This window comes from Nannospalax galili, unplaced genomic scaffold (genome assembly GCF_000622305.1).
Source record: "Nannospalax galili isolate Female #2095 unplaced genomic scaffold, S.galili_v1.0 scaffold1206, whole genome shotgun sequence".
NCBI lineage: Eukaryota > Metazoa > Chordata > Mammalia > Rodentia > Spalacidae > Nannospalax > Nannospalax galili.
Window position 1 is genome coordinate 1005246 of NW_008355162.1, and position 25570 is coordinate 1030815.

The 25570-nt window shown below is 43.6% G+C and overlaps 1 protein-coding gene across 1 annotated transcript in view; it reads right to left on the minus strand.

The window, feature by feature from the left end:
• The window catches only part of Canx (calnexin), a 37628-nt gene extending 23056 nt beyond the window's left edge, over positions 1 to 14572 (minus strand). The window contains exon 1 of the mRNA XM_008852257.3: positions 14390 to 14572. The gene's annotated coding sequence lies outside the window, so the exon portion shown is untranslated. The remainder of the gene's footprint in view (positions 1 to 14389) is intronic.
• Positions 14573 to 25570: the final 10998 nt, after the last annotated feature.

Sequence of the window (25570 nt, forward strand, 5' to 3'; positions counted from 1 at the left end):
CACACACACACACAGACACACAGACACAGACACACACACACACACAGACACACACACACAGACACACACACGCATATTGCTAACTAAGTAGAAGCGGTCACAGTCTGTACAATTCCAATAATATGATATTCTGAAAAATGCAGGATTAGTGAGGGAACAATCAGATCAACTGCTGCTAGATGTTGGGTGGAGAAAGAATTTTTTAAAAAGTTGAAAAGGACAGTTGAAACTGTCCTTCATACTTTGATCATGGATGGCACTATGATATACAATGGCATTATGCATTTGTCAGAACCCATAAAATTTTACAGCAGAAGCCAGGCGTAGTGGTACATGCCTTTAATCCCAGCACTTGGGAGGTAGAAGCAGGCAGATCTGTGAGTTCAAGGCCAGCCTGGTCTACATAGTGAGTTCTAGGCCAGCTGTGGCTAAGGGAGACCCTGTCTCAAAAAGACAAAAAAAAAAAAGTAGCAGAGGGCATATCTTTATGAAAACAAATTTAAAGCTCATTTAAAGGTAAAAATGACCAACGTATGTGTCACATGTATGATATATACAATATAATCTATGTTATTAGAAACCTATTAAACAACCTCACTGAGGGGTGAAGGGAAAGGGCTCAGTAAAACTGAACCATACAAAAATCACTGTGCTAGATGAAAGAGCTGTTTCCCATGGGCAGATGGGCTAACAATTCTGATATTGCCAGACATGTAAATAGTAACTGGAACTTCTTTTTCTGTTGGAATGGGAATTAACAGCAAATAGAAGGCTAGAAGAATCCATATGACAATGGGAGCAGAATTAGACACCAGCATGGTTAGCTTAATATGGAAGATCACATAAAAAATGTTTACTCATATCTGTACATACCAGCTAGAATGCATATACACTTTCTTTGCTGTTGACTCAGAAAAGCCACAAAAATGAAGAAAACTACATTACTATAACCATGAACACACCAAATACCAAGATCTTAGTTTTTAATATTCTCCCAATAAAAGGAAAGAAGGATCCTTGAAGAAATGGCTGATTCTATGAAAGGAACAGGAAATATGCAACACAAGCCTGGAAGCTGGCATGGTAGTACGCACCTGTAATCCCAGCGCTCAGAGGGCTACACAGTGAGGTTCCCATCTTAAACACAAAAAAGAAGCCTAAACATTTCCTAGTGCCAGAGAGTAAAGTGGGCAACAAAACACTTAGAGGAACATCAAAAGGAATACAAGAGTTCACTGAAAGGGCTCTTAAGGCCAAAGACCAACAGTTTGAGCAACAAAATCAGTAGTGCTGGATTACACACTCCAAATACTTTGATGTTCACAAGTCTAGTCATATTGATAACACACATCTTGATATCACACAAGTGATAAAGGGTAGCACTTTAACCCCTTATCTTCCTCCTAAAACCCTTGTCTGCAATCCTAATGGGGGAAGGGGAGACAACAAGCCCTTCTACAAAATACCTCACTTTTTTTCTCAAAAAGTATTAAGAATACCAAAAACAAGTAAAGTCTGAAAACTGTCACAGCCAAGCAGTGACTAAAGAAAAATGGAAATTAAACACAGTGTAGTATCCTATTAACAGAAAAGAATCTGAATGCATGGACTTCATTTACGGTATTAGCAACTGGCGTTACTGATTTCTTAATTATACTATTATTATAAGAATGTCACATTAATAGAGGAAAATGTGTGCAGGGGTTATGAGAGCCCTCTTAACAACTTTTTTTTTTGGGGGGGGCTGTCTCCCTGTAGTCCCAGGTGACCTGGTACTATGTAGACCAGGCTGGTCTTGAACTCACAGAGATCTGCCTGCCTCTGCCTCCCAGGTGCTGGGATTAAAGGCATGTGCCACCACGCTTGGCTTTACAACTTTCCTTTTTATAAACCTGTAACTGCTCTAAAAAATATAAGAAGCTTCTTTTTATACAGTTCTCCACCTTGAATGGTTGACTTCCAACCCCTCCCCCCAAATCATGCTAGGGCTGAAACATACTGTAGGAATCTAGGCACTTATTCTGTGTAAAATCTGAGGCAGAGGCAGGCAGATCTCTGTGAGTTCAAGGCCAGCCTGGTCTACATAGTGAGTTCCAGGACAGCTGGGGCTACAGGGAAACCTTGTCTCAAAAAGACCCAAAAAAAACCCCCCCAAAACATTGTTACATTACTAATCTGAATTTCATATGGCTTTTCCCCCTAATGTAAGCAAAGAAGACAATACAAAAAAAAACTAGGGAAGCCAACAATACATGACACAAGTATGATTTGATGCCACCACATGATTTATAATCCAAAACTTAATGTAAAGGACCTAAAATATTTAGGTTCTAGAGAAACGAACTAATTACATATCTTTCAAATAAGTTTTTCAACTGAACTTTTGAAAAAAGGCTTATCAAGTCCAAGACTATTTCCCAGCAATCACATGCTTAGCCACTGCAAAAATTCTGTGTTACAAAAGGGTTGAAGGAAAAATTGCACCTGGTGCCTGATACACTAAAATAGTCTGCTGGCAGCTTTCAGTTCTCTAGGTTATCAGGGCGATGCCTGGTGGCACACAGAAGGCTGAGGCAGGAGGATATGGAGTTCAAGATCATTCTCAGTTGCACTGTGATCTCATGAACAGCCTAGGTTAAGAGCATTAGCTGCTTTTGCAGAGGACCTGGGTTTAGTTCTCAGCACCCACAAGGTAGTGAACAACCATCTGGTAGTGAACTCCAGCTCCAGGGGATTCAACACTCTTCTGATCTCCAAGGCCAATGCATACACATGGTGCCCTTACATACACCCAGGCACACCACTTGTACACATAAAATAAAAAATAAACTTAAAAAAATTTAAAAGAAGGGTTTGGATGGCTGGAGTGATAGTTCAGTGGGTATAAAGGCACTGGCTGTCAGGCTTGACCATTGCAGTTCAACCACTGGAACTCACATGATAGAGGAGAACCAATTCTACAAGTTGTTCTCTGACCTCCCCGCAAGCACCACGGCACATGTGTGCACACCCACATAAATAAAATACAGTAAATTTTTTAAAAAGGTTTGGAGGGCTAGGGAAGATAGCTCAGTAGGGAAATTACTTGTTTGAACACAAAGACCCGAGTTTGAAGCCAAGTACCCATGTAAAAAGCTGTAATCCCAGCACCCTGGAGGCAGAGAGAGGTGCATCCCTGGGATGCACCTGGGAATCACTGACCATCCAGCCTCGCCTAGTCAGCGAACCTCAAGCTGAGAGATTCTATCTTTAAAAACAAGGTAGACAATTCCTGAGGCTGCCCTCTGGCCCCAGTGCGCACACATGCAGACACTCAAGCACATTCACATATACATGTATACAAAAAGAAGTTATATAGCTCAATTGTGGAACATTTTGCCTAGTATGTGAAAGCCCTAGATTTCATCTGTAACACCAAAAGGGGAGTGGTGCCAGTAATCAAGTAATAATCTACCTGTAATCACAAATAAACATGAACAAACATACACAGAGCCAAGACAATATAGCAGTATTTACAACATGCAGACTTCGGATTGCTTTCCAATTTGCCCTGACAGCAGAAAGGCCTATTTCTCAGGGCAGGAGGAATCAAGACCACCTACCTAAGTCACATTTCATGTCAACCTTATAGAAGGGTGAATTATCCTAAATCCCCAAAGTGGAACTTTCCAATTTATTTATTTTGCAGTGTTGGGATCGAAACCAGAGTCAGGGACTAGAGAGACAGCTCAGCAGTTAGGAACACTTAGGATTCTGTTCCTAGCACCCACATGATGGCTAATGACCACCTAACTCCAGTTCCTGGGTTTTCAACACCTTTTTTTGGCCTCCATGAGCACTAACAAGTGGTACACTCACATACATGCAGGCAAAAACACTCGGGGACACACACACACACAAAAATTAAAAAAAACAAAAACAAAAACAGAGCCTCAGGAATGCTAGACAAGAATTCTGCTACTAAGGAACATTCCCAGTACTTGAAGTTCCTGATTTTAACTTATGTTTGAGAAATGGCCTCCTTATCCACAAAAGGGGTAGAGTTACACAACCTGTCAGAGGAAAAAAAAACTTCTGGTTTCTCCTGCTTCTGTATGACCTTGGCCAACTTCATCTAACTGCCAGTCCTCCTTTCCCTATTTTATAGACATGTACAACAATACCACTGGCCCAATTACCTGCTATGAAAAGGCACAGTTCTGTGTAACATCATTCATGTATATAACCAGGTAACCTAAACACAAAAAATGACAGGGAGGGTACTGAAGTAGAACATGCTAAGCAAGGTCTCTATGGAGCTCCATACCCAGCACAGAGGACATACTTGACCAAGAGATCTAGTGTTCACGGATCATTTTACATTAACAAGCCAGGCAATTCTACATAAGGAAAACGTTTTTCTCCATTTTATGGTATCTTCTTTAACTCTTCAAACAGTATACAGCATATGGAAACTTCTACTTTGCATTATTTTTCTCCTGCTCTACCACCAAAATTACTTTGTTTTTTGAGACAGGGTCTCCCTGTAGCCCCAGCTGGTCTGGAACTCACTATGTAGACCTGAATCTCAGAGATGGGCCTGCTTCTGCCCGAGTGCTTGGATTAAAGGTGTGCACCACCACTTATGGCCATCAAAACTACTTTTTAAAATATATATGTATTTAGGGGGCTGGAGAGATGGCTCAGTGGTTAAGAACAGTGGTTGTTCTTGCAGAAGACCCGGGTTCGAGTTCCAGCACCCACATGGCAGCTAACAACTTGTCCGTAACTCCAGTTCCAAGTGATCTGATGGGCTCTTCTGTCCTTGAGGGCACTGCATGACACAGGTACACTTACCTACACCATACTCATACACATAAAATGAAAATAAGTATTTTTAAAAAATAAATATATATTTACTATTTTTATTTTATGTGTATAAGTGTAGTGCCTGAATGTATGTAAATACATGCCATGTCGTGCAATGCCTGCATAGGTCAGAAGAGGGTGTCAGATCCCCCGGAACTGGAGCTACGAATGGTTGTTATACACCATGTAGGTGCTGGGAACCAAAACCAGGTCCTCTGCAGGAGCAGTCAGTGCTCTTAACCACTGAGCCATCTCTCTAGCTCCCAAACTTATTTTATGAATTCTCCTGAACTAAAAAGACAGCCCAGGCCAGGTGTGGCGGTGCACGCCTTTAATCCCAGCACTCGGGAGGCAGAGGCAGGCAGATCTCTGTGAGTTCAAGGCCAGCCTGGTCTACATAGTGAGTTCCAGGACAGCTGGGGCTACAGGGAGACTCTGTCTCAAAAAGATCCCTCCCAAAAAAAGCTCAATTAAAAAAAAAATTATAGTGGCCAGGTGTGGTGGCACATGCCTTTAATTCCAGCACTCGGGAGGCAGAAGGCGGATATGTGAGTTCAAAGCCAGCCTGATCTGCATAGTGAGTTCCAGGCCAGCTGGGGCTACCGGGAGACTCTGGCTCAAAAAGACCAAAAAAAAAAGAAATTTTTTTTTTAATGATTTGTGTGTGCTTGACAGTTGGTCCTCTCCTCTATCATGTGGGTTCCATCCTTACCTGCCAAGCCATCTAGTTGACCACAGCCCATATTATTGATGAATACACATATAATAATCTATGTATGACTTCCACTGAGCATTATTTCCTCTTCCTGTTTTCCCAAGTTTGGCTGGGGATCAAACCCAAGACTTTGCACATGCTAGGTAAGCACTCTATCACAGAACTAGATTCCTAGCCCCAAATACCCCATTTCTATTTTTTCTAAAATTAAAAAATGTTTTTTCTATTTTATGTGTACTGCCTACATGCATGTAAGTGTACTCATGTTGTCCAATGCCTGTGAAGGTCAGAAGAGAGTGGTAGATTCCCCTGGAACTCAAGTTACTGACAATTGATAGCCATGTGGGTGCTGGAAATCAAACCTGAGTGCCCTGAAAGAGCAGCCAATACTCTTAACTGCTGAGCCATCTCTCCAGTCCCTTTTTTAATTTTTAAATTTAATTTTTATTTTATGAGGTTTTGCCTGCATATATGTTAAGTACGCTTGTGTTTTGCAATACCCAAGGAAGCCAGAAGAGGGTGTTGGATCCCCTGGAATTATGGACAATTGTTAGCCGCCACGTGAGTGCTGAGAATTGAACCAGAGTTCAGAGCTCTTAACTACTAAGCCATCTCTCCAGGCCCCAGTTTTTATTTTATGAGACAAGGTCTTGCTATATATATAGTTGAAGTAGGCTTTGAGCTTATGATCCTCCTGCCTCAGCCTTACACAAGCTAAAATTGTAAGCATGAACCACCATATCCAGCTAAATATGCTATCTGTGTGTGCAGTTGCCCCTGCAAGCCAGAGGCTGACATCAGGATGTCTTTTTTTTTTTTTTTTGAGACATGGTCTTACTATATAAGCCCTGGCTGGCCTGGAACTTGCTATGCAGACCAAGCTTGAACTCAGAGACTTGTCAACCTCTGCCTCCCAAGGGCTGTCATACTAAAGCGTACCACCACACTTCTTGAGACAGATCTCTCAACTGAACCTGGAATTCACTGATACAGGTGCTGCCATGCCCAGATTTTAAAAAGTGGGTGCTGAGGATCCAGGATCAGGTCCTCCTGTTTGCACAGCAAGCCCTTGACCCACCAAGCCAACTCTCCAGCATTCATTGCCTTTTTTCTGAGTCTCACTATGCAACCCTGGCTGGTCTGAAACTTCCTATGCAGACCAGGTTGACCTCAAACTCAGGTCCAATTGCCTCTGCCTCTCAAAGGCATGTGTCACCATACATCCTTAATCTTTTTTTAACGTGTATGAGTGTTCTGTGCGCATATATGTAAACGCATCACCTGCATATGATTACCACTGGAGGTCGGGCCAAACTTGGTGGCACACACCTTTAATCCCAGCACTTGGGAGGTAGAGGCAGGTAGATCTCTGTGAGATTGAGGCCAGCCTAGTCTGCATATCAAGTTCCAGACCAGCTGGGGGCTACAGGGAGACCCTATCTGCAACAAAAACAAAAAAAAGATGGTATCAGATCCCCCTGGAACTCGAGTTACAGATGGTTGTTAGCTGCCATATGGGTGCTGAGAACCAAACCCAAGTCTTCTGAAAGAACAGTCAATGCTCTTAACCACTAAACCATCTCTCCAGCCCTAAATGTATTTTTATTTTATGTGTGTGAGTGCTTTGCTTGTGTGTATATAAATGCACCCATGTGTGCAATGCCCAGAGGCCAGAAGAGAGTGTTGATCCCTGGAACTGGAGTTACAGTCATTAGTCACCATGTGATGCTGGAAATTAAAACCAGGTCCTCTGCAAAAGCAGCCAGTGTTAACTGCTAAACCATTTCTCTATCCTCTTAAGTGTATTTTTACCAGAAGACATATTTCTGCAAATTTCAGCAAATCCAAACAATTTAGGCCAACCTTAGGAACAAACATTAAAGAACAAGTGACAAGGGAGATGTCTCAGTGGGAGGCACTTGCCACCAAGCCTGAAGATCTGGGTTCATTATCTTGAACCCATGTGGTAGAAGAGAAGAACTCCCAAATTTGTCCTCTTACCTCCACATATGCACTGTGGCAGGTACATGCATGGCCAAAGACAAACAGACACACAAAAATGTAAATAAAAAACATTAAGGTGACAAAACTTCTTAAGACAGAAACTTAGTAGGGACCATTAAAAAATTCTTCAAACTAGGGTTTAAGCTATTTTCAAGTTCACTGGCATTTTTGTTATTTATCTTGTCATGTAATGAGGTTGTTTTTATTTTTTCCTTTCTGAATCATGCTGGTGAATTTTTAAATTTTTTTTTTCTTTATTTTATGTGTATGAGTGTATTGCCTGCATGAGGTAAGTGTTGTGCAACAGGACAGAAGAGGCTGTTGGATCCCCTGGAACTGGAGTTACAGTTGTTAGCTGCCATGTGAACCTAGGTCTTTTCCAAGAACAAGCAGTATTCTTTTTAAAATATTTTTTAAAAGTATTTTATGTGTATGCGTGTATTGCCTGCACGTAGGTAAGTACACCCGTGTCGTACAATGCCCGAGGAGATCAGAAGAGGCTGTCCGATCCCCTGGGACTGGAGCTATGGATAGCTGTTAGCTGCCATGTGGGTGCTAGGATTCAAAATTGGGTCTTCTGCAAGAACAACCAGTGTTCTTAACTGCTGAGCCATCTCTCCAGCCCCTGAATTTTTCTATTCTTAATTTACTGAGTGCCTATTATAAATAGGTATTTTGTGCCTATTTGGATGGTGTGGTTATTAATGTGATAAATTATATTCATTTTAATGCTGAACCAACCTTATATTCCTGGGTTAAATTCCAGTTATCATATAATGTATAATTCCATTTACTCAGCACTGTATGTTGTTGGATTTAATTTGCTACCATTTTGACTGAAGGTTTTTGTGTCTATTTTCAGAAGAGACTCTAACGTACAGCTTTCTTTTCCTTGGGAATCTAGACAAATCTAGCCTCACAGAAACACCTAAAAATGTCTCTCCCCCACCATTTTTTTCAATAGTTTGTGAAGGATTGCTGCTAGTTTTTCTGAGTATTTGGTAGAATTCATCTGTGAACCACTTGGATCTGGGCTTTCCTTGTGAGACTTTTAATTAAAAAAAATTTCAGGCTGGGCATGCATGCCTCTAAACCCAGCACTCAGGATGCAGAAGTAGGCAGATCTCTGTGAGATCAAGGCCAGTCTAGTCTAACATAGTGAGTTCCAGGCCAGCTGGGGCTGCAGAGAGATCCTGTCTCAAAAGACAAAAAAAAAAAAATCCAATCTATTATTGGGTGTGTGTCAGCGAATTATGGAAGTCAGAGGGCAGCTTTGAAGTTGGTTCTCTCCTTCCACCTTTACATAGGTTCTAGGGATTAAACTTAGGTAGATAGCCTTGTGTGGCTAGTACCTTCATCAGCTGATCCATCTCCCTGGCCTGAAATTTTACTTCTTATAAGAAGCTAAAAAAAGCTGGGCGTGGTGGCACACACCTTTAATCCCAGCACTTGGGAGGCAGAGGCAAGAGGATCTATGTCTGTGAGTTCAAGGCCAGTCTGGTCTACAAGGAGACCCTGTCTCAAAAAAAAAAAAAAAAAAAAAGAAGCTTAAAAAAAAAAACCTTCAAGCTGGGCATGGTGCAGGCCCTGTAACCTCAGCACTCAAAGGCAAAAACTGGATGAGTTTCATCTGTATCATGGATTCCAGGCCAGTCAGAGCTTATATAGTGATATCCTATTTCAAAAAACAAACAAACAAACAAAAAAAACCCTTCAACTCTAATTTATGAAAATTATAGGAATAGCAAAAAACACCCCCCCAAAAAACCCCTAATATTCTTAGTAGTTCTGAAATGAAGTGACTTCAATTTTTTTTAATGTGTATGAGTATATTGACTGCATGTGTTTAAGTGCACCCATGTCATGCAGTACCAATGGAGGACAGAAGAGGTTGTCGAATCCCCTGGAACTGGAGCTATGGACAGCTGTTAGCCGCCATGCGTGTGCTGGGAATCAAAACTGGGTCGTCTGCAAGAGCAGCCAGTGCTCTTAACCATCTCTGCAGCCCCAAGGATGAAATTTTTAATTGTTTTTTGGTCTTTCTTTTTTTTTTTTTTTTTTTTTTGAGACAAGGTCTCCCTGTAGCCTCAGCTTGCCTGGAACTACGTAGATTAGGCTGGCCTCAAACTCAGAGATCCACCTACCTCTGCCTCCCAAGTGCTGGAATTAAAAGGCATGCACCACCACACCTGGCTCAAATGGGTAATTTTTTAATGTAAGCTATGCATTCATTTAGCATACCTTGGTGTGCATGTGTGCATTCATGTGTTTACATGTGTGTAAAGGCCAGAAGTCAGCACCTGGTGCCTTCGTCTATCACTCTCCACTTTATTTTTTGAGACAGGGTCTCTCAGTGAACCTGAACCTCATCCATTTGGCTATGCTAACTGGCCAATCAGCTCCAGGGATCCACCTGACTCCACCCGCCAGCACTGGGGTTACAGATGCATACCAGTGTCTGGCTTTTACATGGGTGCTGGTCACCTAAACTCGGGTCCTAATGGTGCACTGCAGGCACTTTACCATCTAAACCACCTCCTCAGCCTTCATTTAGCAACTCTTTTTAAAAAGTTAAGTCTTGGGGGCTGGAGAGATGGTTCAGTGGTTGCAGAGACCCAAGTTTGAATCCCAGCAACAACTGTCTGTATGTAACTCCAGTTCCAGGGGATCCAATGGCCTCTTCTGTCCTCCCAGGCATTGCACGACAAGGGTGCACTTACCTACATGCAGGCAATACACTCATACACATAAAATAAATTTAAAAAATTAAGTCTTAGCAGGAAACCTTGGTGGCCTAATAAGCCCCACAAGAACACCAAGCGATGCTATTACCTCCATTTTAAAATATAAGGAAATTAAAAATGAGAGAAATTACATATTCTGCCCAAGGTTACAGCTACAGGCATATTTATCACCATAAATCAAATCACAATCCCTGGCCAGCTACTTAATAACCTATCATCTTGGGTTAATCTCTGGGCCCCAGTTTCTTCTCTAAACCAATACTTATAACTTAACCCTTATGAGTGTTGTATGAGCTGGGTGTGGTGGCACATGCCTTTAATCCCAGCACTCAGTAGGCAGAGGCAGGTGGATCTCTCTGAGTTCAAGGCCAGCCTGGTCTACATAGTGAGTTCGAGGCCAGCTGGGGATACAAGAAGACCTTGTCTCAAACAGACCAAAAAAAAAAAAAAAAAAAAAAAAAAAAAAAAAAAAGTGTTTTATAAGCAAAATATTTGTAAACTGCTTATGGAGGTGTCTGTTTACAGCATATGTTCAATATTAGTAGGGAGTTTTACTGTTATTAGATATTACTAACATTCCTACTTGTCAAATTTTAATGGTTCCAAAACTGAGTTTTAAGGTAAATACTTTAAAATCTTATGAGGAAAAATAAGCACTAATTACATTTAGCTATTTTGTGTGTGTATGCATGTTGGCACCCATGTGGAGGTCAGAGGACAACTTTTGAGAACCGGTTCTTTCCTACCACTATGTGGGTCCCAGGGATGGTACTCAGGTCATTAAGCTTTGTGGCAAGTGCCACTGACCTACGGTTCGTGGCTCCAAAACAGCATTTGAAACTGAATTAGAAACTTAGAAATGATGAATACTTCTGCCACAATTTTTCAAGTATTTTTGTACTTCCAGTTTTTCCATTTACAGCTTATCAAAGAACTAAAACATCTATAGGCTGGCCTCTGACCGCCACATGCATGCCATGGTACATACAAAGGCATGCAGGCTGACATGCAACTAAACAATGTAGTAAAATTCTTTTTTAAAAGTTAAAACATTTAATAGGAAAAAACACATCCAACTCACAATGGTCTTTATATTTTATAAATGTTCATCTATTTAAAAGTAGATTTAGCTATACATGATGGTGGCACACTCCTACAGTCCCAATAAGGCAGCTGAGACTGAACAATCAAGCCCAGGAGTTGAGGACATCCTTGGCAACTAGGAATAATAGTAGTATTTGCCTAGTACATTCAAGGCCCTAGGTTGAAGCCTCAATACTAAAAGGGGGGAGGGGGAGACCATTTTGGGCAACACACTGTGACAGAAAGACTAATTTATTTATATTTTTGGATTTGGAGTTTTTGTGTGGGCAGGGCGCTATAGCTAAGCAAGTACTCTACAACATTTTTCTATTAACTAAGTTGCTTTAAGATGTAAACACCCCCAATACTGAATGAAATCTTGAAATTTCTTTTGGAGATATTTTCAGATTTAAAAAAAGTTGTTAATTTTATTTTAGTTTATGTGTATGAGTGTACTGCCTGCATGTAGAGGGTGACAGATTCCCCTGGAACTGGAGTTATGGATGGTTGTTAGCCACCATGTGGGTGCTACAAATCAAACCCGGAACCTCTGGAAGAACAGCAAGTGTTCCCAACTGCTGGAGCCATCTCTCCAACCCCTCAGATTTGTTTTTTAATGATGTGTTTGTGTGTATGCCTGTGGGTATATGACTGTAAACACAAGTGCCCACCAAAGCCAGAGGCACTGGGTCCCCCTGGAGCTGGGGTTATAGGAACATGGGTCTTCTGCAGGAGCAATACACAATACACTCCTAACCACTGAGCCCCAGAATTCTCTGAATTCTTTAAAAATAATTTCTCACTTGACATTTGTGGGCATAAAAAAAGCATTTTAAATATTTTATTTATTATTTTTATCCTATGTGTATGCATGTATTGCCTGCATGTAGGTAAGTGCACCCATGTCGTGCAGTGCCCACGGAAGACAGAAGAGGCCACTGGATCCCCTGGAACTGGAGAACAGTCAGCTGTCAGCTGCCATGTCGGTGCTAAGATTTGAACCTGGGTCTTCTGCAAGAACAACCAGTGTTCTTAACCACTGAGCCATCTCTCCAGCCCCCCAAAGAGCATTTTAATCAACACTTTCCTAGCAAGTTTTACAGTAAATTATACGAGTTATATCCATGCTTAGGCACTTTATTTCTTAGGAGTTTTTAGGAGCTGCAATTCTATTTGCCTAGTTCTTTACACTTTCCAAAGCAGTTTCATATCCAAACTGTCATCCAAAGGTGAGACATGTAGCCAACTTTCATTTCCATTAAAGATATGGGAATCAAAGTTACTGTGCCAGACACAGAATTCTACAGGATACACTTACCAACTGCCACTCCATCCCCTGAAAGCTCTCTTGCAGGGCAAAGTGAACCCTGCAACTAAATAATATGTCAATAGTATGACTGCCAAAAACTACAGTAACTTCTATCAAAATACTCCTGCCTTATGGCTCTTGGAAGATAAGTTCATTGAACCGTTAAGATAGTAAGGTGGAAGACCAATGCTGGCTGACACCCATTTTCAGATAGGTCAGAAAACTTCTGTTGTGGATGGCTCATTACAACACACCATTCCTGGGAGCTTTCTCATACATAGTCCAGCACCTGGCTCCTTTGTGCACCCTGGCTGGTACAAAGGAGACTTCCACACAGCGTTTTACTTCTGCTGTAAGTTTAATTATAGCTAATGCACAACATAGGAATTGATTCTTTTCATGCCTCTCAAACACTGCTGGAAGATATACAAGGATTTTACATATCACCCTAATTCTTCCCCCTTAAAAAACACAACACCCTAATTATTGAAAAAATTTTTAACAGAATCTTCTATTTCCTCAGCATAAATAAAGAAGCTGTGGCTCACCTTTGTCCTCTCAGCTTTCAACCTTCAAGCTGTTTAACTTCCCACAACCAGCAATCGTTTGTATCATGACCAGCAGTTAACTTCCTACTGTCACAAATGTGTCTTCAGGTCCTGGCATATGGGACTTAATCCACTAAGGATTAGGGTGTTAGTACAGTGGACCAAGGCATTCACGGTACAAAAACTCACCGCAATTATTACCTTACATTTGACACATCAAACTTCCCTCTCCCATTTTATACACATCTTAATTTAACACAAGGCCATCAGGTATTGTTGTATCTATTAGTGGGGACTGAGCACAAAAGGCAAGAAAATCTCCCCCTAATTCCCAACGCAACAACTTGCAGATGAAGTGCTTGAACCAGGGCTGTAACCTTCACTACGAAACCAACCGTCTAGTCCTCAACCCCAACGTGACCATTCAACTACCCGTATGACCTTGGGCCAGTCATCTCATGCTGCTAGGCCTCAGTTTCCTTCACTGAAAAGTGAGATATGCGAGGTGAGCTTTCGATTTGATTTGTCTGCTTTTAAGGTCCAGTGACTATGTGACTGGATTACCCCACCACCGACCGGACAGGAGCCTAAAGTTTCTCAAGCGCTACACGTTCTAGGACATTCTCCTTACTCTTCGGGGGCAAGGGGAGGGGGGGACCATGGTCCAGTCTTCGCTCTACAGGGTTTCTGACGCTGAACCTATAGCGCTAATGCTCTACAATCCTTAGCGACCGGCTTCACCTTCCCTTACTACTAGGCCCGATTTCAACTCCTTACCTTTCCCGGGTTACTCGGTAACCCTCGAGGTGGCCCAAGCAGCCAGTAACAGGCCTAAGAAAGCTCTAGAAGCAAAGCCACCTCAACAAGTTCGCTCTCTCGGAGGTCAAGCGACCCCAAGGCACCTGCCACGCCTCCCGACCCCGCCACCTCGGCCCGGGCCTGCCCCGCCACTCTGGCCGTTCTCCTCACAGTGCCACGCATCCTCCCGGGCCTGGACCCCTCGAAAGCCTACCCGACCCCACAGCCGTCGAGGGGCCGGCCACGCCCGATCTCAGCCGCTGCGCCGCACTCATAGCCTCGCCCCCCCATCCCGGAGTCCTCCCAGGCCCGAGGTCCCCGCGCAGGCGTCTCGTCTCACCTCGAGCCTCCCGGGGACCACAGGCGGCCCCCGCACCTTCTCCCACCCGCACACCTGGCCGCGCGCTGCAATGGAGACAGCGGCGGAGGCGGCCCGACCGTCACGTGCCACAGAAGCAAGAGGCCTCGGCTACAGCCGCCGCACGAGCAAGTCTCACCCCCCCCGAAGCCCAGCCCTGCGTCCGCCCCTCGCTCCTGAGTGGTTAAGACGAACGTAAGGCCCCACCCCCTCGAGCAAACTCTGCTAGTGTATTGGTTGGCGCGTCCGTCGCTCTACGCGTCTTCCCATACGCCTCCTAGGGCTATTCTTCGTGGAGCGTGGGGATTGGCCTAGAGCGAGGCAGGAAGTGGCTGATGATTGGGCAGGAGGGCGAGAAGGCTAGGGCGGGCGGGCGCGCGCGTTCCTGGGGCGGGGCTGGCTTGGCCCAGGGTCTTGCGTCGGGTTGCCCTGGAGTCGCAGTGGGCACGCCGCCGGATGTAGCGAGCGTACGCCTCCCCACCTGTCGCGTTTGGAAGAAATGCGGACCCAGCCTCCGCTGTGCTTAGCTGCTGGGCTCTTGGACTCCTCAGCCCGGGTGGAGGTGGGACCCGACTTCTGAGCTGCAAGTGCGGGCCGCGGGGGGCCGCTGACCCCGCCCGTCTCTGCGCTCTGGCGCCAGCGTTCCTGCAGAGTCATCGCCCTGCGCCCAGGAGTCTGCGGCCTCTAATAACAAAGCAGTCTAGTCACAAAAATACAACCTCAAGTTCGGCACCCTCCGAGTTAAGATTAGGCATGCCCTGGCGACAAGACAGAAGAAAGGATGGTGCTGTGACTTAAAATGACGTTTAAAATGCACTCACTTTCCGTTTTCAAAGTGTCCGAGGATTAACTACCTCTTTGGACCTCCTGATCGGCTTCGATTTTGTTTGGTGAATACTGAGGGGAGAAAATCAGCAGGTCTATCACCTATTTAACTAAATTAAACCAGCCCTGTTATTACCTGCCACCCCAAAGGGAGTAAGGTTTTGTTCTTGAGACAGTTTTGGAACTGCCAATTCCCAGTTCATAATTTTTGTTTGGTGTTGGGGGGGTGTGGTGGGGGGGCGGGGGGGTTCTGTAGCTGGCCTGGAAGTCGCCATGTAGACTACGCTGGCCTCCCATCTCGCCAAGACCCACCGGCCTCTGCCTCCGCCCCCTTCCCCTGCCCTTGCCCCTGCCGGGATTAAAGGTGTGCACCACTATGCCCGACTTAATATGCCTTATTTGCTTTGGAAAGAGGCTATTCAAAGCAAAATAACATTTTGAAGCCAGATGTGATCGAACTGTCTTAAGTCCCAGCTCCCAGGTTCTCAGGAGGCTGAGGCAGAAGGATCTCTTAAACACATTTCTTAAATACATTTTGGGCTCATTATTTGGAACAAAAGTGGGGGCAGTACCTAAGAAGCTAGAGAGGAGGGAGATGGCTTAGCGGTTAAGAGCAATTTCAGCTCTTCCAAAGGACCCAAGTTCTCTTTTTCAGCATCCATGTCCAGTGGCTCACATCTGCCTATGACTGGTGCACCAGGAACCTGAAGCCCTCTTCTTGCCTCCACGGGCACTAGGCACATATGTGGTCAGTATACACATGCAGGCAAAACATAATTTTTTAGAAATTATTTAAGATGGTTTCTAGCTTATGTTGTCCAAGCTGACCTTGAACTCCTTAAAGGAGCAGAACAGCTGGTGCAGGAGGGCTGGATGTCAGTGTGAAGAGACTGCTGTGGAGGATCTCCATCTGCAACTGACAGAAAAGGAGGTGGGACTTGGACCACACCTCACAAGATACTCAGGATTTCTCTAGGTCGAGAAACTGGAGGTTCTTCAGATGAGGGAACAGCATGTGGGAAAGCAGCAGAATGAGTGTTTGGGGGTCCATATACAAGAGAATTTGAGGGGCCAGCAAGATGGCTCAGGGGGAAGGGCTCTTGCATCCAGTCCTCATGACCTGAGTTCAATACCTGAAACTCACATGGTGGAAGGAGAGAACTGACTCCTGAAAGTTGTCTTCTGACCACCAGAGACACATGCCCTATGGCACCTGTGCCCCATTAGCTGTGCACCTTCAATAGTAATAAATATGAAAAGGGTTTAGTTAAGGGAAGGGTGTTAGGGAATGTGATGAGTGAGCAAAGGTCAGCTACAGTTGGGTTATGACCAGGCTTTGAAAACCTACCTAGCTAGTGATTTTGCATAGAAATATTTTAGATTTTGGTTATGACTGAGATGTTCAGGGAGGCATTATTTTCATACTATTCCAGGTAAGTCTGACAGCAGCTAGGAGGCTTGGATACAGGGGCTGGATCGGAAAACAGCAGGGTTATAGAAACAAAACCAATGAATGTTGAAGCTGAGAAATAGGCCATGAATTCAGAAGGCTGTGGAATGAGGAACCAAAGCAGACAGTGACAGCTGAGCCTGGACAGCTGGAGGTGTACTGTATAGACCTGAGCACAAAGTCCAGTGTGGCTCATCCCACCTCTGGGCCCAAGACAGACTACAGATGGGGATGCTTCAGCAAAAGAAAATCAAAGAGGGACCCAAGGACAAACCCTAAGAATGAGATTCTTAATAATCCAAAAGGTAGGGGCTGGAAAGATAGCTCAGCAGTTAACAACACTGACTGTTCTTGCAGAAGACCTAGGTTCGAATCCCAGCACCCACATGGCAGCTAACAACTGTCCATAACTCCAGTTCCAGGGGTTCTGACAGCCTCTTCTGTCCTCTGCGGGCATTGCACGACATGGGTGTACTTACCTACATGCAGGCATAACACTCATACACATATAAATAATAAACTTTGAAAAAAAGTCTTAAAAATCCAAAAGGTACTGTGAGGTATTATTAAATAAGTAGGGGGCTCAGCAGTTAAGAGCACTGGTTGCTCTTGAAGAAGACCCAGGTTCAGTTCCCAGCCTAACAACCTTCCATAGTGCACCTACATACATGCAGGCAAAACACTCATACACATAAAAATTTGAATAATTGATTAAAAATATATAATGAGAAGAGCCAGATGTGATGGCAAGAGTCTGTAGTGCTAGACACCCTGGAGGGTGAGGTGAGGCAAGGGGACTGCTTGGTCAACGTCTAAGATCCAGTCTCTTAGAAGGCTGGAGGGGTGGAAGGGAGAGAGGAACAAAGACAGGAGGGATGAGTTTAGTTTTCTTTGTTGCTTTTGGCTCTTAGATGTAGAAGCCACTCTGACTTTATGGTACTATCTGTAAGATGGAGAGGATATGGATTTCAAAATAAATGATTTATATCCATTTTATAGTATACACATCCTCTGTCCTAGAAATGTCCACGTAGACTCAGTGGTTCAAATTCCCAGCACCAAAACCAAAAACCCAGGGCTGCAGCTCAGTGGTGGAGTGCTTGGATGGCATTCCAGAAGCCCTGGGTTCCAACCCAGCACTTCATAACCCAGGTGTGGAGGCTCACAGCTGTAATTCCAGCACTCAGGAGGTGGAGGCAAGTAGATCAGAAATACAAGGTTATCCTCAGTTACACAGTGAGTTCAAGCCTAGCCTGGGCTACAATGTGATCCTGTCTCAAACAAAAAATGACTATAAATAAAATTTTTGATCAATGTGTACTCCATATACAGTTACTTCCCATAGATTAATTTCTCCCTCTGCCCTTAAAAACCTCATTGTTATCATCTCCAACTTCCTTTACTAGATTGGAGCCCATAGCTAGCAGTGGCACCCACATATCCACCTTGTCCTTTCTTATTGGTTACACTAGCAATACTCATTTCTCCATACGCACAGATGCTGTCAAATTAATTGGTAGGGGAAAAAGCTTATTTTTTTATAGTGAGATTAAACATTTTGCATGTCCATTAATCATGTATATTTTGTCTGTCAATGTCATTTGTCCAATTTTTTATTGCAGGGTTTGTCTTTTATTGGTTTGTAAGAACTCTTCAGTCTAATTCCAGCTGAGTTATTTCAGATGGTTTATAAGAAATCTTTATGCATTAAGACATTCACATGTCTACTACTATAGTCCATTCTCAGCTTCTTTAAAAGTTGTTAAATTGCAGCTGGGTGTGGTGGTACCTTTAATCCCAGAACTCTGGAGGCAGAGGCAGTCAGATCTCTGAGAGTTCAACACCAGCCTGGTCTGTGTAGTGAGTTCCAGGCCAGCCCTGTCTCAAAAAGACCAAAACAAAAGTTGTCAAATTGGAAGCTTTTTTAAAAAATTTCCTTCCTTCCTTCCTCCCTCCTTCACTCCCTCTCTCACCCCCCTTCTTTCCTCCCCATCCCTTCCTTCCTTCTTTGGTTTGTGTTTTGTGTGTGGTGTAGGGAACTGTATGTGTGTGGTGTGGTTCAAATGTGTGTTTATATCTGTGTGTGGAGGCAAAAAGAGGAAGTCAGGCATCCTCATCACTCTCCACCCTATTCCCTTGAGTCAGGGCCTCTCACTGAACCTGTAGCTAGGCTAGCAGCCAGGAAGCTCCAGCCATCCTCCTGTGTCCCCCTAGCAACACTGGAGATGCAGCTGTGTGCTGACCAACTTTTTATGTGGGTGCTGAGAACTTGAACTCAAGTCACCATGTCTACCCAGCAAGTGCTCTGACCTGCTGAGCCATCGCCCCAGCCTCCTTTGTTTTTTAGGATATGTTTTATTTCTTCTTTGACAATTTCATACATGTATGGTTTTTTTCTTTACAAAAAATATTTTGGCCGGGTGTGGTGGCACATGCCTTTAATAACCCAGCATTTGGGAGGCAGAGGAAGATGATGTCAGATTCCCTGGAATGGAGTTACAGGTGGTAGTGAGCCACCTGATGTGGGTTCAGCCCTGGTTTTCTGTTAAGAACAACAAGAGCTCTTAATCACAGAGTTCTCTCTCCAGCCCATGTGTGCATATGTGTTTGTGCTTGTGCATACAATGACATGCATGTGGAAGTCAGAGGACAACCTGTTGGAGTTCTTTCTTTCCACCCTATGGGTCCCAGAGATTGAATTCAGGTCCTCAGGCTAGGTGGAAAGTGCCTTTACCTGCTGAACCATCTTACTGGTCCTATGTTTTTGTTTTTTGAGACAGTGTCTCACTATGTAGCCGAGGCTGGCCTTGTACTTGAAGTCTTTCTGACTCAACCTCCTGAGAGCCAAGATTACAGGTACATACCACCACACCAACCTGGGGGTTTGGGGGAGTTCTAGGAAACATGTATACATGAAACTAACTTAAACATATAGAGATATCAAAGCCTCAAAAGAGGGAAAGGAATACAATCTCACCTTATGCCACCCTAACCTGGGAAATTGCAGTAGAGGTGCTCTGAAGCCATCTCAAATCTGCTTCCTCCCTTCATCAAGAACTTCTGATACTTTTTGCTTGCTTGCTTGTTGATGCAGGATCTTCCGGTATAGTGCTGGCTAGCCTAGCCTAAAACTTGATGTACAGACCAGACTGGCCTTGAACTTGCAGTGATCCTCCTGCCTGTGCCTCCTAATGCTGAGATTATGAACCACTAAACACAGGTAATCTCTCCACCCCTCCCCCAGGGCTGAGGATCCATACAAACCTGTGCCTACTAAGCACTCTGCTACTAAGCTACAATCTTACCCACAAGCACATACACACCACACACACACACACACACAAATAATTTTGTGACAGAATCTCAGTATGTAGCCCCAGCTGGCCTGGAACTCACAGAGATCTGCCTGCCTCTGCCTCTCAACTTCTGGGATTAAAGGCATAAACCACCACACCTGGCTACAAATAATGTTTTTCAATTTTTTTTTTTTTGGTCTTTTTGAGACAGGGTCTCCCTGTAGCCCCAGCTGTCCTGGAACTCACTATGTAGACCAGGCTGACCTTGAACTCACAGAGGCCTGCCTTTGCCTCCCGAGTGCTGGGATTAAAGGCGTGCACCACCATGCCCAGCTTCCTTTATTTTTCTATAGTGTCATACAAATGGAATCATCAGTAGTCGTCCCTTATTTAAGGTTTTACTTTCTGGAATTTCAGCTACCTCAGTTAACTTCACTCCAAAAATAATGAATGGAAAATTCCAGAAATAAAAATAACCTAGTTTTAAATAACTTGTTGCAGCATAATGTTACAATTATTCTATTCTTAGCGATTGTTGTTAATCTTACTGTGTCCATAAATTAACCTGTGTGTGTGTGTACATACATATAATGTATATAAAGGCTTCAGTACTATCTTAGGTTTCAGACATCTGAGAAACATTTTAGAACATATTCCCGCAGAGAAGGGGGAGAACTGTATAGTGTTTTGTGTCTAGCTTTTAGGGTTATTTCTTACATTTACTCGTGTGTGTGTGTGTGTGTGTGTGTGTGTGTGTGTGTGTACACTGCCATGGCACAGGTATGTAGGTCAGAGAACAATTTTTTAAATTTTTTTAAAATTTATTTTCTCTAGCTAGGCATGGTGGCACACACCTTTAATCCCAGCACTCGGGAAGCAGAGGCAGGCGGATCTCTGTGAGTTCAAGGCCAGCCTGGTCTACATAGTGAGTTCCAGGCCAACTGGGGCTACTGGGAGACCCTGTCTCAAAAATACCAATAAAAAAACTTTTTTCTAGATAGACTGACTAGAGCCCAGTGGATGTACTTGCACTAAGGGATATCTGGGGACACTAACTTTATATGACAGACCTTAACACAAATAACAGAAGGTATGAACTCCAGTGGTGGTGGGGGGGACTTTGGGAGGGTGCCAAGAGTAAGGGACTATAAAGATGATTTTCTGTATGAAATACACAAAAATTCAATATAAAATTTTAAAATTTATCTTTATTTAATGTGTATGAGTGTTATGCCTGCAATGTATGTAAGTGCACCCATGTTGTGCAATGCCCATGGAGGACAGAAGAGGGTGTTGGATCCTCAGGAACTGGAGTTACTAATGGTTGTTAGCAGCCATGTGGGTGCTGGGAACTGAACCCAGGTCATTTGCAAGAGCAGACAGTGCTCTTAACCACTGAATCATCCATTACTCCAGGCCCTAGAGAACAATTTTGCGGGAGTCACATCACTCCTTCCACCATGTAGGTCCCAGAAATCTAACTCAGATTGTCAGGCTTGGGGACAAGTGCCTTAACCTGCTGAGCAAACTTGCTGAACCTAAAAATGTGTATTCTAGGAAGACAAGATCCCAGAACTTGGGAGATGAAGGCTGAAGGATCATTTAATTTCAAAAGTTTTTTTGTGATATTTATTATTATTATAAATTTTTTTGTCTTTTTGAGACAGGGTCTCCCTGTAGCCCCAGCTGGCCTTGAAATCACCTCTGCCTCTCAAGTGCTGTGATTAAAAGCATGAACCACCACACCCAGCTTATTATTTTATGTTTATGCATGTATTGCCTGCATGTATGTAAGTGTACCCATGCCATAGAATTCCCATGGAGGACAGAAGAGGCCATCAGATCCCCTAGAACTGGAGTTATGGACAGTTGTTAGCTGCCATGTGGGTGCTGGGATTGGAACCCTCGTCTTCTGCAAGAGCAGCCAGAGTGTTCTTAACTGCTGAGCCATCTCTCCAGCCCCTCATTTCAAAAGTTTGAGACTAAAGTGCACAACATGAGACCCTGTCTCAAAAAACAAATTAAAAATGAAAATGTAAACCAGGTGTGGTGACACATTCCAGCAATCCCAGCACTTGGGATATAGAGGCAGGAAGATGCCACAAATTTAAGGTCAACCTGGACTGTGAAGCAAGTTTCAGACCAGTCAGAACTATATGTAGTGAGACCTTATTTAAAAAAACAAATTAGGAGCTGGTGAGATGGCTCAGCAGGAAAGAGCGCCTGCAGCCAAGCCTGATGACATGAGTTCAGTTACTGGAACCCTCATGGTGGAGGGAGAGAATTGACTCTCACAAGTTGTCCACACATGCACTGTGACACAGCTCCTGAGTGTGTGAGGAAAGAAAATGTGTGTTAGCCAGACATGGGTGGCTTGAACCTGCACCCTCAGTTACTCAAAGGGCAGAGGCAAGAGGTTTATCTGAGGACCAGCCTGAGCAACATAGCAAGACTTTGCCTCAAAAATAAGTAAATAGAAAAATAAGTAAAATTTAAAACAGTATCTAAACTTGTAACCAGAATAGTGGCTCCTGTGCTTCAGGATTACCACAAATACCATGAAGGCCAATTAGCAGAAATAAGACAGTGTCTCATGTAGCCCCAGATGGCCTGGCCTGGAACTCATTATGTAGCCCAAGATGATCTTGAACATTTTTTTCTTTGAGAATTTTAAAAAAACAATAATTTATTATTTTTATTTTATGTGTATGAGTGTATTGCCTGCGTGTATGTGAGTGTACCCATGTCGTGCAATGCCTCAGAGGTCAGACGAGGGCTTCAGATTCCCCTGGAACTGGAGTTAAGGACGGTTTGTAGCTGCCATGTGGGTGCTGGGAATCGAACCCGGGTCCTCTGCAAGAGCAGTCAGTGCTCTTAACTGCTGAGCCATCTCTCCAGTCCCTTCTTTGAGAATTTTTATACAACGTATTTTAATCATATTCAACCCTCCTCACCCGACCTTGATTCTCCTGCCTCCACCTCCTGAGTGCTGAGATTACAAGTGTGCACCACCTCTCACAGTTTTCTGCCACGCTGGGGATCAAATTCAGGGCTTCATGTATACCAGGCAAGCACTCTCCCAACTGAGCTACATCCCCAGCCCAGGAATTGAATCTTTAAGTTGTGCTGTGTTCAGAGGGCCAACAATCTATGAAAGTTGTTGAAGATCCTAGAGAAAGCACCTCAACATCACATTAACCAGCAGGTTTACTAGGGAGGGAGGACAAAGTCAGCCAGCCAATCATTCTGGAGCTCAGTGTTGCTTCTCTGGTCAGGTGAGAATCAAGGTGTCAGAGTCTCTCATTATGGCCCCTTGCACCACTCCCTCAATACGCCTGTCTGGACATTTGGGCTGAAACATTTCTTTGAAAAGGCTGGCTATCTATTGGTATCAGCCCTGTGCTCCTCTAGGCACCACCTGGGCTGTAGAATTAACTCAGGCCATTAGCTGTGTAGGTGCCAAGGTATTCACATGTACATGTAGACTCCTTTTCTCACTATGGAATACAGAAGTGCCCCTGTAGAATGGACTCCCCCTGTCTCATCATCTTAAACAGTTCTATTAGGTTTAATTTTAGAGACAATGTCTCAATATATTGTCCAGGCTGGCCCTGAACTCCTGGGTTCAAGTGAGCTTCAACCCAGCCTCAGTCAACTCTGGCTGCAACTAAAAACTTCTTTATTGAAATATAATTTACAAACTATAAAGGTTACCCATTGTAAGAGCAATTTTATTACTTTCAATAAATTTATATAACAAATATGATGATCCAAATTTGGGGTACATCTACCACCCAAAAATTCCTCTACATCCATTTGCACTCAATTTCCAGCCAACCCTAGACAAATGAAATATATTTCCCTTTTTTAAGTTCCCCTTTTATAGATATTTCATCTACATGGTGCCCAACAGATCAAGCTGAAAGTTTCACCACAGTTAATGAGATAGGGTTGGTTGCAAAAGGCCCTGTATCCAGTAAACTAAGCTGTAAATTAATTAGTCAAAACTGTAACCTGCTGGATGTGGTGGTGCACAAATTTAATCCCAGCACTCAGGAGGCAGATATGGATGGACCTCTGTGAGATCAAGGGCAGCATGGTCTACATATCGAGTTCCAGGCCAGCTGGAGCTACAGGGAGACCCCGTCTCCAAAAACCAAAGCACACACACACACACACACACACAGACTGTAACCAGGCTGGGCATAGTGGCACATGCCTTTAGTCCTAGCACTTGGGAGGCAGAGGCAGGCAAATCTCTGAGTTCCTGGCCAGCCTGATATATACAGCAAGTTCCAGGCCAGTCAAAGCTACATAATGAAACCTTGTTTCAAAACAAATAGAGAGAGAGAGAGAGAGAGAGAGAGAGAGAGAGAGAGAGAGAGAAAAGGTGCAACTAGGGACTGGAGAGATGGCTCAGTGGTTAAGAGCACTGGCTGCTCTTGCAGAGGACACAATTTCAGATCCCAACACTCACATGGCAGCTCACAACCACCTGTAACCCCACTTCCAGGGGATCTGATACCCTTTTTTGGTCTCTGCAGGGAGCCAGGCACACACATGGTATACACTTTTATACATGCAGGCAAAATGCTCATGAACATAAAATTAAATAGTTGGTAGATTACACTATAGCCAAGTAATTTGCTTTCTATACCTCACTCCTGTTTTCCTGTAAATTTTGTCTGATCAAGCCACTGGTTGCTCTGGTGCTGGGGGCTGTTTGACTTGCAAATTTTATATTGTTTGGGGCCATTAACTGGTCTAAGGAAATTTTCCTTTTAACAATACACTATGTAATGATTTGCAGTATGTTGCTCTGAATCTTTCTGTTGCATGTATCAGTACTTTCTCCCCTTTTATGGTTGAAAAATATTACATTATATGGATATGCCACAGCTTATCCATGATCACTTGAACATCTGGTTTGCTTGCAGTTATCAGCTGTAATGGGTAATGCTGCTGTGAACATTTGCACACAAGTATTTCTGTGGGCACGTGTTGAATTCTCTTGTGTAGCACATAGTAGAACTGCTGATTTGGGAGCTTATATTTAACTTTGTAAAGACATCCTCAAATTGTTTTTCACTGTGGCTGTTCCATTTTAGAGTCCTCTATTGGAAGGTTCCCATTTTTCTTTTTCTTTTTTTGTTTCTCCATCTTTATTTTTTATTTTATTTATTTATTTATTTATTTATTTATTTATTTATTATTTCTTTATTTTGTCTTTTTGAAGCAGGATCTTCGCTATGTAGACCAGGCTGGCTTCGAACTCACCAAGATCCACCTTCCTCTGCCTCCCAAGTGCTGGGATTAAAGGTGTGCACCACCACACCTGGCTTTTAAGTTTTTAATATTGAATTTTTGTGTATTTCATACAGAAAATCATCTTTATACTCCCTTCTCCACTTGCACCCTCCCATAGGTGCCCCCACTACCACCACTGGAGTTCATACCTTCTGTCATCTGTGTTAAGGCCTACCTATCATGTAAAGTTAGTGTCCAAAGATGTCCCTCAGTGCAAGTTCATCCACTGGGATCTAGTCAGCCTATCCACAGTCCCTCCCTTTAAGAGCAGCTCTTTCTCACCCA